The sequence below is a fragment of the Cebidichthys violaceus genome, unplaced genomic scaffold, assembly GCF_023349555.1.
Source record: "Cebidichthys violaceus isolate CVI_PGR_0920_01 unplaced genomic scaffold, fCebVio1.0.p SCAF_9, whole genome shotgun sequence".
Taxonomy (NCBI): domain Eukaryota; kingdom Metazoa; phylum Chordata; class Actinopteri; order Perciformes; family Stichaeidae; genus Cebidichthys; species Cebidichthys violaceus.
Genome location: NW_027176975.1, coordinates 16161848 through 16178207, shown reverse-complemented (window position 1 = coordinate 16178207; position 16360 = coordinate 16161848). Strand labels below are relative to the sequence as shown.

The 16360-nt window shown below is 39.9% G+C and overlaps 1 protein-coding gene across 4 annotated transcripts in view; it reads right to left on the bottom strand.

The window, feature by feature from the left end:
• Nucleotides 1-16360, bottom strand: part of trpm3 (transient receptor potential cation channel, subfamily M, member 3) — a 132260-nt gene that overhangs the window by 66671 nt on the left and 49229 nt on the right. The window lies entirely within an intron of this gene.

Sequence of the window (16360 nt, the reverse complement as noted above, 5' to 3'; positions counted from 1 at the left end):
GTAAAAGAAAGTGGGTTTTTTGTTTTGTTTATCCTTCTGTCATGGTCTGAGGTTTGCTATAGAAAGACTTTTCTCCCGTGGTCTCTTTCTCTGCAAGCAGCAGTCCCGTTTTGGGGGGGATGGCAAACCAAGCATGTACTATGAAATGTTGGACCTGATGTCTTTTTTTTTAAGTACTTATTAAAAATGCAAAGAAAAACAGCAATTTTACATCCAAGCCTGGTTTAAGAAAAGAAATCACAGCACTGCAATGGCATACATACACAAACACACATACTCAGCAAAGGCACAGTCCCTCACGTATAATTCAAACGCTGAAGACACTCTGACAGAAATGTTTTATGTTATTCAGTGACTCCAGCTCAAACTGGATGAGATGAAGAGCTGGGAAGGAGAAAGCGGATGTTAAATGCAGTCAGGCAGTAAATTATGTCAGAGTTCCAGTCCTTAGTTACTCTTACGTGCAGCCATCTGAGTATATGTGTGTGTATATGAGCAAATATGTGCATGTGTTTCTAAACTGTATACATACATTTTGGTTCGTATATTCTATACAGTACTGAGACTTTCAAGAAATAATGTAGATAGGCAAATGGTGTATTTGTGAAACCGTGACGCTCTGCAGTCGCAGCTGCTGCAGGTCTGAGTGACAGAGAGACAATTATCCTGCATCAGACACGTCAACAAAGACACAGAGCGAGCCTGAGCTACACCACAGGATTTAACATTAATACACATCTGCATAGGTGTCTCCACAGATACATGCATGAACACTTGTTACATATCAACAAGGATCAATATTTGCCAAGAGGCAATACGTTGCATGTACCATAGGAAGAGCCAATAAGAAAGGAAACTATCCAGAGCTTTATGATAAATGTCTGCTTGTTGTATTTAAAGGGGCACTATACTACAAATGGCAGGAGACTTGGTAGCCTAAGTGTCCCTTCTTTGGTTCGTTTGATATATTTTAGTTGTAGCTGCTTGCTCAGACTTTTCCTTTATTGGGCAGTTAAAAATAGCAGTAAACTAAAGGGCAGGAATGGGCATAGGTTTTTTGCTTCCAAGAAAAAAAAGTACTGTGCAGCAAAGTCAGTTTTAAAAAGTCACCTACTGTACTGTTAAGAAACGGTTTCTTTAGGTCTGACAAGAGAAAATACATCAACTACAGTTATTTCTACATACCATTTGAAGATCACAAATATTTATGGTACTGGTATAATAAAGTGAACGGCCAGAAAATACCACATACTAAACGACTAAGTAAATGAAAAGACAGCACACTGAGGACTGGTAGACTATTATTAAATTTACTTAGATAGAAAACCACCAAAATCCGGGAGAACACAAACTCTAACATGTTAATTTGGCAAAATAAAAACTGATTAATCAAAAAGACTTTTTTTTCCCACTCTGTATTACATGCCTTTTCCTGTTGTATGTTGTATTACCTGTGGAAATAAAATTAAGTTCATCCAAAACAGCTGTGTGTTACATGATGTACATTTTCTGTTTCTGTGATTAGGAGAATGTTACTCTCTGCCATTTACAACTTTCTGGTCAGTGCTTTGTGGTTCAAAGGTTACACTTCCTGGGACGACACCACCATTCCAGGAAGTGGACTATGCCTGTGTCAGATTTTGTAGCGACGGAGCACCACACAAGGGTCCAGAATAGGACCGAATGTTACAACGGGACAGTCACAGACAACAAGGAGGACACACAGACCGGACTCCCAAACCCACAGCAGAGGGAACACAACAGACATGACAACAAAAGGACAGAGCTTTTTTTTTTGCTTTTGATTATGGGAGAGCTGCCCCGGCTCTTCTCCCAGCCAGCAGAGCTGAGAGCTGCTTATACTAGGCTTTCCCCACCGCCACGGCTACAACAACACACGCCGCATCCGCCTGACTGGCCCTGTCACACCACGGCACGCCAAAACCCACTGCAACTGGCCACAAACAGGCTCGACCTACACACAGGCACACTTACCCTAACACCAGACTTCCCACGATTAACCATTACTCTGGGGGGCTGGGGGGCTGCTTTTAGAGCTCACCCTGGCCACTATGACTCAGCGGGCCACAGAAACGCCCCCAGCACCATTCTTTCCCTCGACATGCTAGAACTGTGTATTCATCCGCCAGCTCATCCTTTGACAAAATTAGATCCATTCAATGGTAGCAACTGCAGTTTTTTAGTATTGACAGGGCTTATGGCAAAAAAAACAAAAACACAAAAAGTCTTTTATGTTCTCTAATCGAACCCTTAAAAGAGGGGTCACAGTAGTTTCACCCAAGAAAAAATATTTACTTCACTTTACAACCAATCTTTTGTGCTGCCTCAATTCTGCTTTTCATTCTTTTCTGTATAGATATGGCGTGCACATGTTTTCACTCACTCTCTCACCCTTCCTCTCACGCTCTCTAGTGCTGCTTATGAGATTTGTCATGGTATGATGAGATGGCACATGGCCTGCACTCCATTGTATAATTAAGATTTATCACTGGGACACACACACACACACACACACACACACACACACACACACACACACACACACACACACACACACACACACGCACACACACCAGCCGTGGGTTTGTGTGCGTGTAAAGAGACTGTGCAGCAAGTGAGCAGCATCTGACAGCCTGTTCGGGGTCTTGACTCCATAACAATCTAATTCCTCCACCTCCACCTTGTCCTCTCTTCCCCCTTCTTTACTGTTGTATCTCCTCCTTCTTATTGGCACTGGCAGGGAGCTGAATTGGGAACCATATCCAATCAACAGCCTAATCCCTTTTTCCTCTCCTTTTTCCTCTCCCTTTTTTTCACTTTTCCTTTTGACAAATATGATTGACTCATCTTTTATAAAGACATATAGGTAGCTTGTAGCACTTTTATATGAGAATGTATTTTAAATATTTGTTATTTTATTAGTTATTATAAAAGTTATTATTAGTTTTCTTGACAATAATTTATTCAAAACTGACATTTAACATGGCGATATACTGTACTTACTGTCAAGATACCCGGACAATCTCCATTTTATGTTCCGGTACATCTATTCCAAAAAGGGATGAAATCTAAATCATCACCTTTCCTCTTGTGCTTTATCTTCCCCTCTTTGTACAATTCTTCAAGTGTATTACATTGCATTTTGTTTTATTACCATCTCAGTGATAAAACTGCTTCCCTTTCTATAGTGCATCTTGATTTCCTCTTTTGGTTCACTTTGATTATTATCATCAAGAATGACATTGTAACTCAGAATCAATCAAATCTTTTAACAATCAATGTCAGTAGACAGTGAATACATTCAAGATGAATTGGGATGGTCCAGGATGAGGACACTTTTTTGGGTGATTTGAATGTATCTTTTTGTAATACTTATCCAAATATGACAAATTTGAAATTTAAAAACAAACAACCTTTCATTTGTGGTACAATTATTGCATTTTTGCTGTACTTTCAATCATTCATCTTAAAATAAACAGATGAAATAAGACAACCATAAAGACCAGATGTTAGATTAGATTATGTTAGATGCAGTACTCGCATACGTACATGAGTCAGAGTGTACTACCACTGACACTAACACTCTGAATAAACTTCTTTATCTTAAACACAAAACACTGCATGACATAAAAAAGTAGTAGCAAATGAAAAGTGGTAAAAACAAAGATTGATTTCAACAAATGGAGAAATATTGAGTAAAATTCAAATACAAATTAAACAACTACCAAAAATCTGCTGTGGTGAAAAATCTTGAAGTCGTTAAAAGGTTTATCAAACCAAAACTGTGACACAAGTCTGGTTTTCATGTCTCACCTGTATTATGTGATGGGCTGCATTGTTGTGGCATTCCCTTCAAAAGCATGGTTGAATGTAGTGCTAGCAGCTTAAAATTAAGATCACTTAACAAAACCGATCAGAGCTACCTTGATCAGGCCACCTCTCAGTCAACTGGCAACTGGTCTTCTCTGGGACTATTAGCACTGCTGGTATGTGTGTGCTAGAGGGTGTGCGTGTGCATAAGTATGTGTGTGTGTGTGTGTGTGTGTGTGTGTGTGTGTGTGTGTGTGTGTGTGTTCATGGTGCTGAATGTACACAGCAAGAGAGCCCTGAAACACCAACGAATTGTCTTTACCTATGTCTGTGCGTACAAGCTAAGAAATTATTTTAAAAAATCTCATATCATGACACTGCTGGTTAACTATCTTTAGGTAGTGTAACAATAACGTCTGTCCTCTCCAAAATACTGAAAGGTCATTAGCCTCTTCCAGAAACAGTGTGCCTAGAGAATTACCCGCCATGCTCCACTTTTCACAAGCACCTCACCTGATTTAGATTCAAATTAAAGGTGGACTGTCAGGCTCTGAGTTGGCCTGTGTGTGTGTGTGTGTGTGTGTGTGTGTGTGTGTGTGTGTGTGTGTGTGTGTGTGTGTGTGTGTGTGTGTGTGATTGTGTGAGAAAGAGAGAAAGAAAGAGATGGAGCGAGGGAAGGAGGCAGAGAGAGAGAGCTTCATCTCCTTCAGCCACATTTCTGTCAGAGATCAAAACGAAAGAGGGAGTCTGAATGGCAAGAGAGCCTATTAGGTGGAGCAACATGTCATTCACATAGCCTGCTCACCGTCCTTAGTTTGTCCTACATGACACACACACACACAACACACACACACACACACACACACACACACACACACACACACACACACACACACACACACACACACACACACACACGTACGTGAGTTTTTGCTGTTGCAGTTGCAGTTTTCCTGCTGTTTTTTTTTATAGCACAAGGGCACTTTCCTATCTGTTTTCATCAAAGGGATTAACGGACCTGTTCATAATACAGACCAGGTTTAATTAGCTGAAGCAGTGGGGGAAACTGGAACATAAGACTGTAATCTGAACTAAATGAAGTCTAACAACACAAAAGCTGGAAAACCACAGAAAGTTAAGAGAATGTACTTTCCAAAAACTGTAATCCTTTTTAATTTAAAACACACATACACCAACAATAAAATGTGAATGAAAGCGAATGCCCCAGATTCGGCGTGAATGAAAGCAAATTTATTAAAAGTATGAAAGACTCAGAGTGCTTAAAGGACTGCACCTGAGTCAAGGCAGTCCAGATGCTACAAGGCACCAGAGCCAGGTGTGTGTGTGTGTATGCACACATTATAAACTACACACAGACAAACAAATAAATGCATAAATATGAGCAAGCAGTGAGGATGGTAAGGTCTTAAATTTCTACTTATTCCCTAGATTGTTGCCTGGGAGGTACACACAAAAATGCACACTAACAGACTTTGTTGCACTTGTGGTGAAATGCATATATATTTTAGAGGAAACGAAAAGGAGGACACCTTTGTTTTGATGATTTTACACTATATTTGCCCTATAAATACCCTCTTCTATGTCTGCTAAAACTGTACTATCATGTTAATAGTGTCAGCAAATTCAGTTCATGGAAGCAGATTATGGTAACAGGACAACATTAGCAAATAAAATGTATTGTTTAGCAATTCAGAAAGTGTGGACACTACTGCTGCAAGCCTTTATTTGTCTTGCTAATGATAGCAAGCATTTCTAACAATATGTTAATGACCAAAGCAGATCAGATCAGTCCCTTGTGACCAACTGAATCTACTGTTTATTCAGAACTACTAAGCAACATATCTGTTATGTCTACAAAAGTGCAATCAGACACAGCAGAGTGGAAGGATATTGTTTAACACATGGCCCGCCAATGCATAAACACTGGTAGGAGAAAATTTCTGCTGCCACATGCAAGCAAACAATTAGCACTGAAATGCAGCTTCTTTATGATATTGATATGTAGTAAAGTATGTCCTTTTTTCGCCAGTGAAGTTAAAACTTAAAAGCGTAACCTCCAAAGCAGGCTTTACTGTAACAATGGAGCCCCACTGTATGCGACCAATTTACATAAACTCACGTCTGTCCTGCCCAGACGTCCGCTTGTCCTACAATCAACGCTCCCACTGCTCTACCAAAAACTCTACTTGGTCTGTATCGCAGACCAAGTGCAACGAGTCAGTTGCTTCCCAAACACATTGGGAGACAATTTTGTTGCCAGTCTGGTTGTGTACAGTGGGGTTACAACGTTAAAGTTTGCATTAAGAAAGAAACATCTGTTACGGGTAAGAGACAAGTTAATTATTATCATAATAGCATTTGGATGAGCGACAGAAAAACACAATATATTGAGGTACAGGTTTCAGTGTAAAAGCGTCACTTTTCTGGTACATGCTGAAAATTGTACACACAAAGATGCCGTCTGTCTTGATGCGCGTGTTCTCTCCTTTACAACAGGATTATTAGACATCAGCGGGTTAATTGCTGTGAACTGCTGCAATTTGTAAAATGAGTATGAACTCTGACGCGTATTACATTTTGTGTAAGTGATGTTCCCTGACACAAATAAACACATGTACCCCCTAATGGATGAGATGAGCATCTCAGCAGAGGTCATCTGGTCTGTCCTCTCCCATCGTCGAGGAAGTGATCGTGATGCTTTTATGCAATGAAGAAATCCAGATGTAATAGTTTGGGATGTGTGAGCTGGTTAAAATATGGAAATGGAAAATGAAGAAGCAGATGCAGAACTGTTAAACAGAGAACACATGGTACTCTATCAGTTCAGACTTGAGCAAATCTGAAGCCCTACAAATGGCATTTCTGACAGTCTGCAACCCAAGAGGCACTCTTGGACTCAGGTTGGCGAGAGCAGACTTGACCTGAATTGCACTTAAGTTAAAATACCTTCAGCACAGTCATTTCACCTTCCATCTCTATTACACTCATCTTCTCTTATTGTCACACTGAGTGCCTCAGTCCATCTCTGTTTATCCCTTCTCTCTTATTTGTCGTTCTCCTTTATTAAGTCCATTTGTAACCCCATACAACAGCAGCCAGGAGCAAACCATGCACACCATGTAACCCAAGAGAGGGGCAATATTATAAACAATGACCTTCACAAGGTAGCCATCTTGGGTAAGTCAATGCATTGGTAAACAACACAAGATTGTAACTCAGTGCTTATTCCAGACCTGCAAAGGCCAATGCCCGCACCATGTAGTTACTGCTTGCATTAAGGATGAGGTCATTGCCTTTAAATGCAATCTTGTCAAGGAGAAGAACCACTTATGCAAGTGAAATAGCACTCACTGACTTGAACACACGCAAACACTGAGTTTATCTTCCTGGAGGATAGCTGGCAGGCCTGAGTATGGGCCACACACACACACACACACACACACACACACACACACACACACACACACACACACACACACACACATTCATGCTCTCTCTTTGTCTCTGTCTCTGTCTGTGTCTCTGTGTCTGTCTATGTCTCTCTCTCTCTCTCTGACACACACATAAACACACAACATTAAGCTTCCTCTTGTTTCAGATTACCTGCGTGTCGCAAGTGCCCCTACTCGGGAGGTGAAGGGTCACAGGGCAGTAGTTGATAGCAGTGCTAACGTTAGCAACAGTTGACAACGAGCTACCGTTATTATGTTCACAAACTCTCAAAGTTATCTTTATTGTGCTAGATGCAACTAAACTGATTCTGAATGAGTCGGTTTTGTCATCCGTCGCTATGACAGCAAGTGGACTTGCAAGCTGAAGTAACAAGTAGATTAGCCATGCTGTTTCAATCCTCTCCTTTAGAGAGGAATAACAGTACACCTGGGTGTATTTTCCAACTTTCTTGGCAAGGAGGATGGATTATTTGCACCACAGCCATGCACAGGCTATTTTTTACAGCTGTGAAATCTGTGCTGATCGGGTCTGTGTCTACCTGTGACGGGTCTGGTTTGGTTACAGGTAGTATATTTCCCGATCTTTTTGGGTAAAGTCTTTGGACCGATGAAGACCTCTAGTCCAAACCAACATCTCCAACCTCTACTCAGCAGCTCTTCTGTGGTCTTATAGACTGTAGGAAAGTTTCACAGACAAGTACTAACTACTAAACAGATCTTTTCCACTGCTCTATTGTGCAAAATTGCAAAATGGCCAATACACAAGATAATCCGATGCAGAATGTGGGTTCTTTTTTGGTGTTTTACACTGGAGAAAAGCCTCAATCCAAAACAACCTTTTCCTCTTCTATTCTGGTAGACTGGAGGACAGCAGCAGATTGGTCAACACACAAGACAAACCCTGTGCAGCCCAAACCAATCTGTCTCACCTCTCTATTCTCCATGAAGTGTAACATACATTCAAGGTAAGCAGCACTTCTGAAACAAGTTCTAAGAATGTTTATACTTTTAATATTACCAGTGACAGAAAGATAATTAAGAGTGAAGACTTCTAAGGCAATTGCCCACAATTTCATCATGCTCGCTATGTCGTCCGATTAGAACCACGTAACAAACACATTTTAACAATTTTACAGCTCAGTTAAATTCAAAACATTAATAAGCTCTAAAGATATTCAAGGAGAATTTATTCAAATCCTTTAACTTGTTAAGTGCCACTGGGATTTTATGTTTTAAACACAATACAAAATGCACCCCATGTAAACTTAAGCTGCTGAATAACAAGCCTGTCAATGTGTTTCTTTAGTGCTTAGCAGCAGGTATTGTGTCATCCACCTGCCAAAAAATTGTAAACATAGCATCTCAGCAAATTGGATTTTCTCTCCTCCATAGTGGTTACTTTCAAAGAAATTTATGTAGCAGATTTAAGGGACAGTTTACATAAATATTTAAAAAAAGATATACAACAATTTTAGGTTTAACAGATGAAGACTTGATAACATAAGATGCTATAAATCTGCTCCTCAATTGTAAATAGGCTTTTCAGGTTGGTGAATACACTCACTTATGTTTGGGTTTAGACAATCTAACTCAATGATTACTAATCATTCTCAACATCATTGACCAGATCAGCGACTAGTTATCTGTGTCTGACCCTTCAACTTAATGGCTTTGAGGAGACCTTCACTGAAATGATCTGGAATGAGATTTCTGTTAATCTGCGTTTGTCTTCAGGGCAGTTTGGACTCAGGTTTATGGAGTGACTTGTATATAATTTATGGATTCGACTACAGCCATATATTGTCCTATAAAATAAAAAGCGTGGAGTAAAATCCTTGAGGTAGCAGTTTTATTTCATTCAGCTCTGTATGTTGTATGCTTGATTTATATGAAGTGTAATTGAAATAGTATAGTCCCCTGAAAAAAAAAAAAATCAGCCACTTCAACATTTCATATATTGATGGCTTTCTATGAAATAGACCTAAGTGCACTTTGTCACACAAGTCACGTCCTCGGCAAGTAATTGTAAATCAGAGCCCAATATAAAAAGGATAAATAGAGACTGACATAAATCCTGTGGTGAAGTTATGTGAGAATGGGGAATAGAAACTGTGAGAGGGGGAGAAAAGGAACAGCATGGCTGTGTGTGGGAGTCGAACACTCAAAGAAATGGAAATGTGTTTTTTTTTTTTTTAAACAGCAACACAAAGGCATTTAATGTTGCTTTAATCAGCTGTGTTACTGACCTTATTAAGCAGATTGGGCCAGACTTGACCGATCCACAAAAAATGTCTTTGTCAAAGTCATTATAAAATTCTGAGTTTCAACTCTCAGCTCGATTCATCATAGCAGGCCACCACCTGACTTTAGTGCTAGTGTGATCTCCGGCCTCGATTTACCTAATTCAAATCATCCCAATAAGTTCAATGCAGTGGGCTATACAGACATACAATTTTGGAAAATGAGAGCACTGGTATCAGGAACTGTTTTGCTCAGAAAGGGTAAACAAGACATTGAAGTTAATTGCATCACAGTAAACATATTATATTCATGCATGTGCTGTTTTGTTCTTCAAGCAAAATCAATGCTCTTCAATAGAGGGTGAGTATCCCACCGCCTTATAATTCAGCACACAACATCAAATGCAAAATGCATGAAGACAAGAATTGTTTAAGTGTCTCTTTTTACAGTGTGCTTGGGCATTTTCTCTTCATATGCGATTACTAGTGTACTAGTGCGCATGTGCGGGTGTGTTCAATGTTTGAGTGTAATGAGTGAATGCTTGCTTGTTTTAGCTCCCGTCGTTTTCAATCCATCTCCTGAGGCTAGAATAAGCAGCTCTCTTTCCCACAGGCCTCCGCTAAGCCTAGCTGAGCATCTGGCCATGCGGGCTCTAATCAACACTGGCATGGCCATTCTGTCTGTGACAGAGGGGGGAAAAGGGGGGAGGTAGGTTCCCACTTTGGGGGGTTGGAAGTGAGGGGCTGATGTCAGTATGAAAGGAGATGAGGAGGAGGGAAGGGGTTAGGTAGAGAGTGGAGAAGATAGAGGCAGAGGTAGAAGGTGGGAGAGATAACATGTGAGGGAGAGGTGAAGTGGGGTGAGGTGGTGGTGAAAAGAAAGACAAAAGGGGGACAGACAGAGAGAAGGGGAGAAAGTGGGAAGATGTATGTTGTATCAGTGAATTTGTGTGAGAGGCATGAGGGTGAAAATGCCTGGTGAGACAGAGAAAGCGTTAAGGTGAGTAAGGCAAAGAAGGCAGGAGAGAGTACAAGGAACAGACAGTAATTCTGAAGTCAAGATGAAGTAGAAACAGCTGAAGAGAGAAGAAAAAGAAGAAAAGGGAGACGAACCTATCTGTTGTAAATCAAGGACCAATCAGGAACCAGTAATAGAAAAGCAGTGGATGTACAGAGAGAGACAGGGAGGAGAGAGGAAGGGAAAAAATAGACTGACAGCGAGGAGAGATAAGCTGTATCCATTTTGTCTGTGTCAAGATGAGGGCAGAGAAGTGACAAACCTTACATCAGAAGAAACGAGAAGCCAGCAGAGAAGAGAAGTGATGAAAGAGAGAGTGAGAGGCAACTAGCCACAGTGAATGACAAGGGGAGCGACCAGCCAGTGAACCGCAGTCAGTAATGATCACACAGTGTTTTAGTTAACCTCGGTTTGATTGACACCTGTCGAGTAGCCCATAGGACATGAAGTCAGGGGTCAGAGGAAGAAAAGAAACAGGAAGAAGAACTAGTGAGGTTGTGTTTCGAATGATAGTGTTGTGAGGTGTGTTAGCATTAAGATGTGCTGTGCAGATTTGGTGTTGTTAGGTTGGCTTGTCATGGTGTGTTTCTTTTGAGTCATGTTGATATCCACTGTGTTTGGTAATGTTCATATTGTCTTGGGACATGTTGTTTTGTTGAGTTGAATTTCATTATCTGAATAAATTGCAGCCTGCAGCTTTACAATCAAAACTATAGTTGACATTTCATTTGGCTTTTGTTTTATATTTCCTGTACCAACATCAACCAACATTATTTCCAGTCGACATGGAAACTGTGATAGTTGGTCGGAGCAGTAAACAAAAACACCAAAAAAATATGTCGGTTTAGGAGTCATTTACGTCATTTACAGTTATGTTTTGTTTTTATGTCACATTGTTCGTAGAGGTAGCTTGCTAGCTATGAAGGAAGATGACATCACCGTTCTTAATCCCGCCTGCAAAGCTGTGGTTTGTCGATTGTTTCTCCATCCGGAGGAAACAGACATCAGTGGGCACAACAGACCTATTTAAAATCGCAAAAAAAAAAAGATGTGGGCAACAATTCAGAAGGCTAGAACAAGGCTCTGTAACCCATTGTGTTGGCTAAAATTTGTTTAGTAGTTTTCTTTGTGTGCTTTTTAGATTGAAACTGTATTTCCACCTGTACAGCACTGTTGCAGTCCTCATTATTCTGTTGCTTTGGCTGTTCCACAAAATGAGTTGCTGTTTACCAGAGCACTGGCAATATGACTTGGACACTGCATGTTACCACCATTATCATGAAGTGCCACATTCAAGGGCACAAAACGAGCTGTTGCACAACTGTGCTGAGTTGTATGTATGTGTGTGTGTGCAGCAGACCAGTGCCAGTGTACTGTAATGAAGTTGCAGGTGTTGAGGTAGTTCGGGCCAAGGGCTGTGAAATTGCCTCTTGTGCTTCCAGTATACTCTAGCTGATAGGGAGTCTGAATGAGTGTGTGTGTGTGTATATTGAAAAGACAGAAAGAGAAACAAAGGACATTTTGCAGATTCTGGCTGCGAGAATACGATCTGATCTGTGCCATAAAGGCTCATATTGACTGACTTTGACCCCGTCTGTTCTCCCCGTACCAGATCTCACTCAGTCATTCCAAGTTTTCACTCTTTCATCAATTTATGATGGATGTATTTCTCAGGTCAAGTGTACATGGCCAATGATTCATTTTTAATATCACACCCGGCACAGCGGTCACACAGTGATTCAGATGTGCTTTCATTAGCGCGACTCACACTCTCGCTGTGAGGAAGTCCAGTGCTCTTCAGGCAGCAGTCAGACATTGTCAAATGTTGTTTCTGACATCTCTAATACATATTGTGAAGCACAGGGGCCCTTTTTCTACTGTGACAGAGCAGTCGAGATCTAATGGTGCATATAGTCTCATGATCAATAGCTCTGATGAAAGAGTTGTAATGTAATTGGAATAAACGAAGGCACTGAAGAGAAAGATGCTCTGTTCTGAATTAAATGGAGGAGAAATTACTTCTTTTCAACATCTCAATTTGGCAAGATAAGTGAAATATGGATGCCAACATAACAGAACTCTTATTTATGGTTACTGAGCTGAAGCAGAAATGATCAATTAAATCCATTTATCACAATCACAGTGTGGTCAGACAAATATACAAGACCCAACCATGTATTATCTGTCTCTATTTCTCTCTCTATCTGTCTCCCTGTTGTTCCCATCACAGCGGGAACAGCTGGCAAGTTTCCTCTTCTGGCACACCTTCACTATCATCCCACCACAACACATACACAAAAACTAAACACATATATAAAAAAACTACAGTATCAAAACTATAGTATACTCAGACCTTCCCATTACACCAACACAAATACAACTCTCTGCTGTATTAGAATCAAAATATTAGGCCTGTATTGAATGGTAGATCCCCTCCTTCACCTGCCTCTCTCTGGGCCCTTTATTCAATTGATGAGCTGCTTGGCAGCTTGGTAAACTCAATTTGACTCCCACGATTGAGAGAGAAAGAGAGACAGAGATAGGTGGACAGGAAGAGAGGTGCAGAGAGGAAGGAAGTCACAGCTCTAGCCAAAATGCATAGTGCCAGTGTTGGCCCCGCTGCCACAGAAAGGGGTGTGTGTGTGTGTGTGTGTGTGTGTGTGTGTTAGGTGTGGGGGTCGGCGCATGTGGGTGGAAGACACAGGGGTGTAAGAGGCTTTACATTATTGTGAAATGAACTAGCAGGTACAACTCAAGCCACTGGACATTGTCTGTTTTGTACTTCAATAGCCCTCCCTCGCTCCCGCCTCTCTCTATGTATTTGTCCATTTATCCACTGCTGACATTCACACCAACTCCATAATCTACCCCGTGTCACTTTAACCTTCCACCATTGTTGTCTTTAAATTCTGCCCCCTTTCTTTTCTCTCCCTCCCTCCATCTCCTCTGCAGCCCATTTCAGCACTACTGACACACATCCTGGCAGGGCAGGATGGTGTTACCATGGATACTGAAACTAGGAGGAACCCCCCTCCTTGCTTCCTGTGGCCCCCTCCCGTGGCCCCTCAGGCATAGCTGAGAACTGGAGTGGTGATCTCTGGAGCATGCCCATTTGCGTCAGCGCACGCTGATACAACACTGAGTGCAGGAGGACACACACAGGAAAAAAAAAAGGTAACAAAGAATAATTACATATTTGCCTAACAATATTTCCCTGACAGGCTTTTGGAAACATATGAATCCTGAATATTAATGAAAGAAAATGAGAAACTGTGAAGATGGATCAGGTCTTTTCTGTTTATGTGTTCTTCTGTCCATCAAACATGATTCTGTATGTCAGGTGATATCTGACAAACCTGGGAGGGACAGCGACGCATCACACTGTGTCCCAGCATTTACAAAATGACACTGATTGCTATCAAGGGAGCTGGCACTAAAAGTAGAGGTTGAAACATGTAACTTGCACGTGATATCTCCAAAACCATGGTCTCTGATGACAGACAGACAGTTCATCTTGTTACTGACTATAGAAGCGTCTTACACATTTCTGGAAAACAACTTGGTACAAAAATAAAAAAGAGAAACTTTTGTCATAAAACTGTGTCACACAATTGGTTAAGTGTCTTTTGAGTCTCATGTTTCCAGTTTCTGTTCTTGTTTTTCTATTTATTTCAAAGATTTTCCTGGAGGCTAGACTTGCTGAAGTTGTGTGGGGATTTGTGAACCTACAAAGACGCTGAGCGTCTCCAACGATCCCATTTTTGTTTTTTGCTATACTACCACCCTAAAAGTGCAGAGTAACGCATGTCTTATGACTATGAAGATAACCTATATATGCTGGACAGATAAATACATTATTGTGACATTTCTGAGACAAGCTCTTTTTACAGAAGTGGCACAGTATAGTGATTTGCTATCAGCCTGTTGGTTGAGCTGTCTGACCATTAATGGGGTTGCCTGTCACAAGTGAACATTTCAGAGTAAAATATGGCTGTATCCAGAGATGGGCAAAAATACATCAAAATGTATTTTGATACAAAATACCCCTCAAATAAATGTATTCAAATAAAATACAAAATACTGGTGCCAGAAAATGTAACAAAATACAATACATGTATTTTGTATTTAAAATATAGGAAATACTTTTTTCTGGATTTTCCGTTTTCTCACAATTTGGTATAGGAGAGCATTCAGGTTTGGGCTATGTAATGTACACAAAGCTCTGGTGAACCCCACAAAAAGGAAGAACAGTCACAGAATGTCAGTGTAAATAAACAAAGCTGTTAAAAGACAACAACTTCATTGATTATGTATATATATATATACATATACACGTGTATATATATATATATATGTATATATATACATATATATATATATATATATATATATACATATATATATATATATATATATATATATATATATATAGAATAAATGACTGTTTTGAGACATGTTGTCCATCCGGCCAACTGTAGAATGTATGAAATAATAAAACTAAGAATACTTTCATAATATGCCTTTTAAATAAAATAAATTGGATATTTAATGTCTTTTTTAACAAATGGACATCTACTGTCATAGCCTGACTAACTGTGAACTATATTATCTGCCAGTAATTCTATGCTAGCGTCATTAGCATGTTAGCATCGATCACTAGCTTGATATTATAACCATCACCATGTATATACAATAGGCTATGTAGCCAGACCCAGACATAAATTATACATCAAGCTAGTTGACATCTGTCACACTCAGATAAAACATTGACATTGACAGACAATCTGTTGACCTTGAAGATCTGAAGACTGAACTCGTGAACTGTTTTTTGATTCGTGGAGAAAGTATTTTGAGTATTTTAAATACAAAATTACTCCACTCTAAAGTATTTTGTTACAAATTACGTTAGATGTTTTATTGGCCCTATCAAATACAAATTACAAAATACTCAAAAGTATTTGAAATACGTATTTCAAATACAAGTAATAGAAATCTCTTGCTGTATCACTGCTTTATCAACTGCCTGTCGTAAATTAGCTTTTTCTTTTGTGAACATTATGAAACAAATCTTTAAAATATATGAAAAATCTCCAGTCAGTAAGTGCAGACTGACTATGGCCCTAACTAAAAATATATATAGCAGTTGTCTTCTTCATCTACACTCACTCTCATATGCCACGTGGAGTGTAGGGCACTGTGTGTACACAAGGCCAGGTGTTTCCAATCCTCCGGTTGGTTATATTGTGTAGCATTAACAAAAAAAAACATGTTGGTTTGAATTCAATTAATGTCTGCTCTAATATATACTATGTCTTCATTTAAAAATATGTATGGAGCCCAAATGTATCCTTAGAGTGGTAGCAGGGCAGAGAAACAGAAAGTGAGCCATTGAAAAAATCTGAAACACTTACTGAGGCAGTTTAACAGCATGGAACAGAATAAATTCTAAACAAATGGTTCAGTACAGACAGCCTTTCTCTATTAAACTGCCATAAATCAGGAACATAAAATGAGTATGAACTAAATAAGTTTTTTGTTGGTGCTATTCCCGCATCCAAACTTCTGATAACGGCTGCTCATGGTACCACACACTGTATGAGCCCCAACTACATGGGAATATGGGGGATATGTTAAAATTCTCCTATTTCCTTAAAGTTGTACCACATAAAACCCCTAAAAGAGTCATACTGTGCTTCTAATAGCAGAACAGCTTTTACTTTCTAGAAACTTTGAACTTAATCAAGTGTAACATTTTTTGCAGGGGGTATCTGCCAAAAGGAAAGCTGATAACAACCACT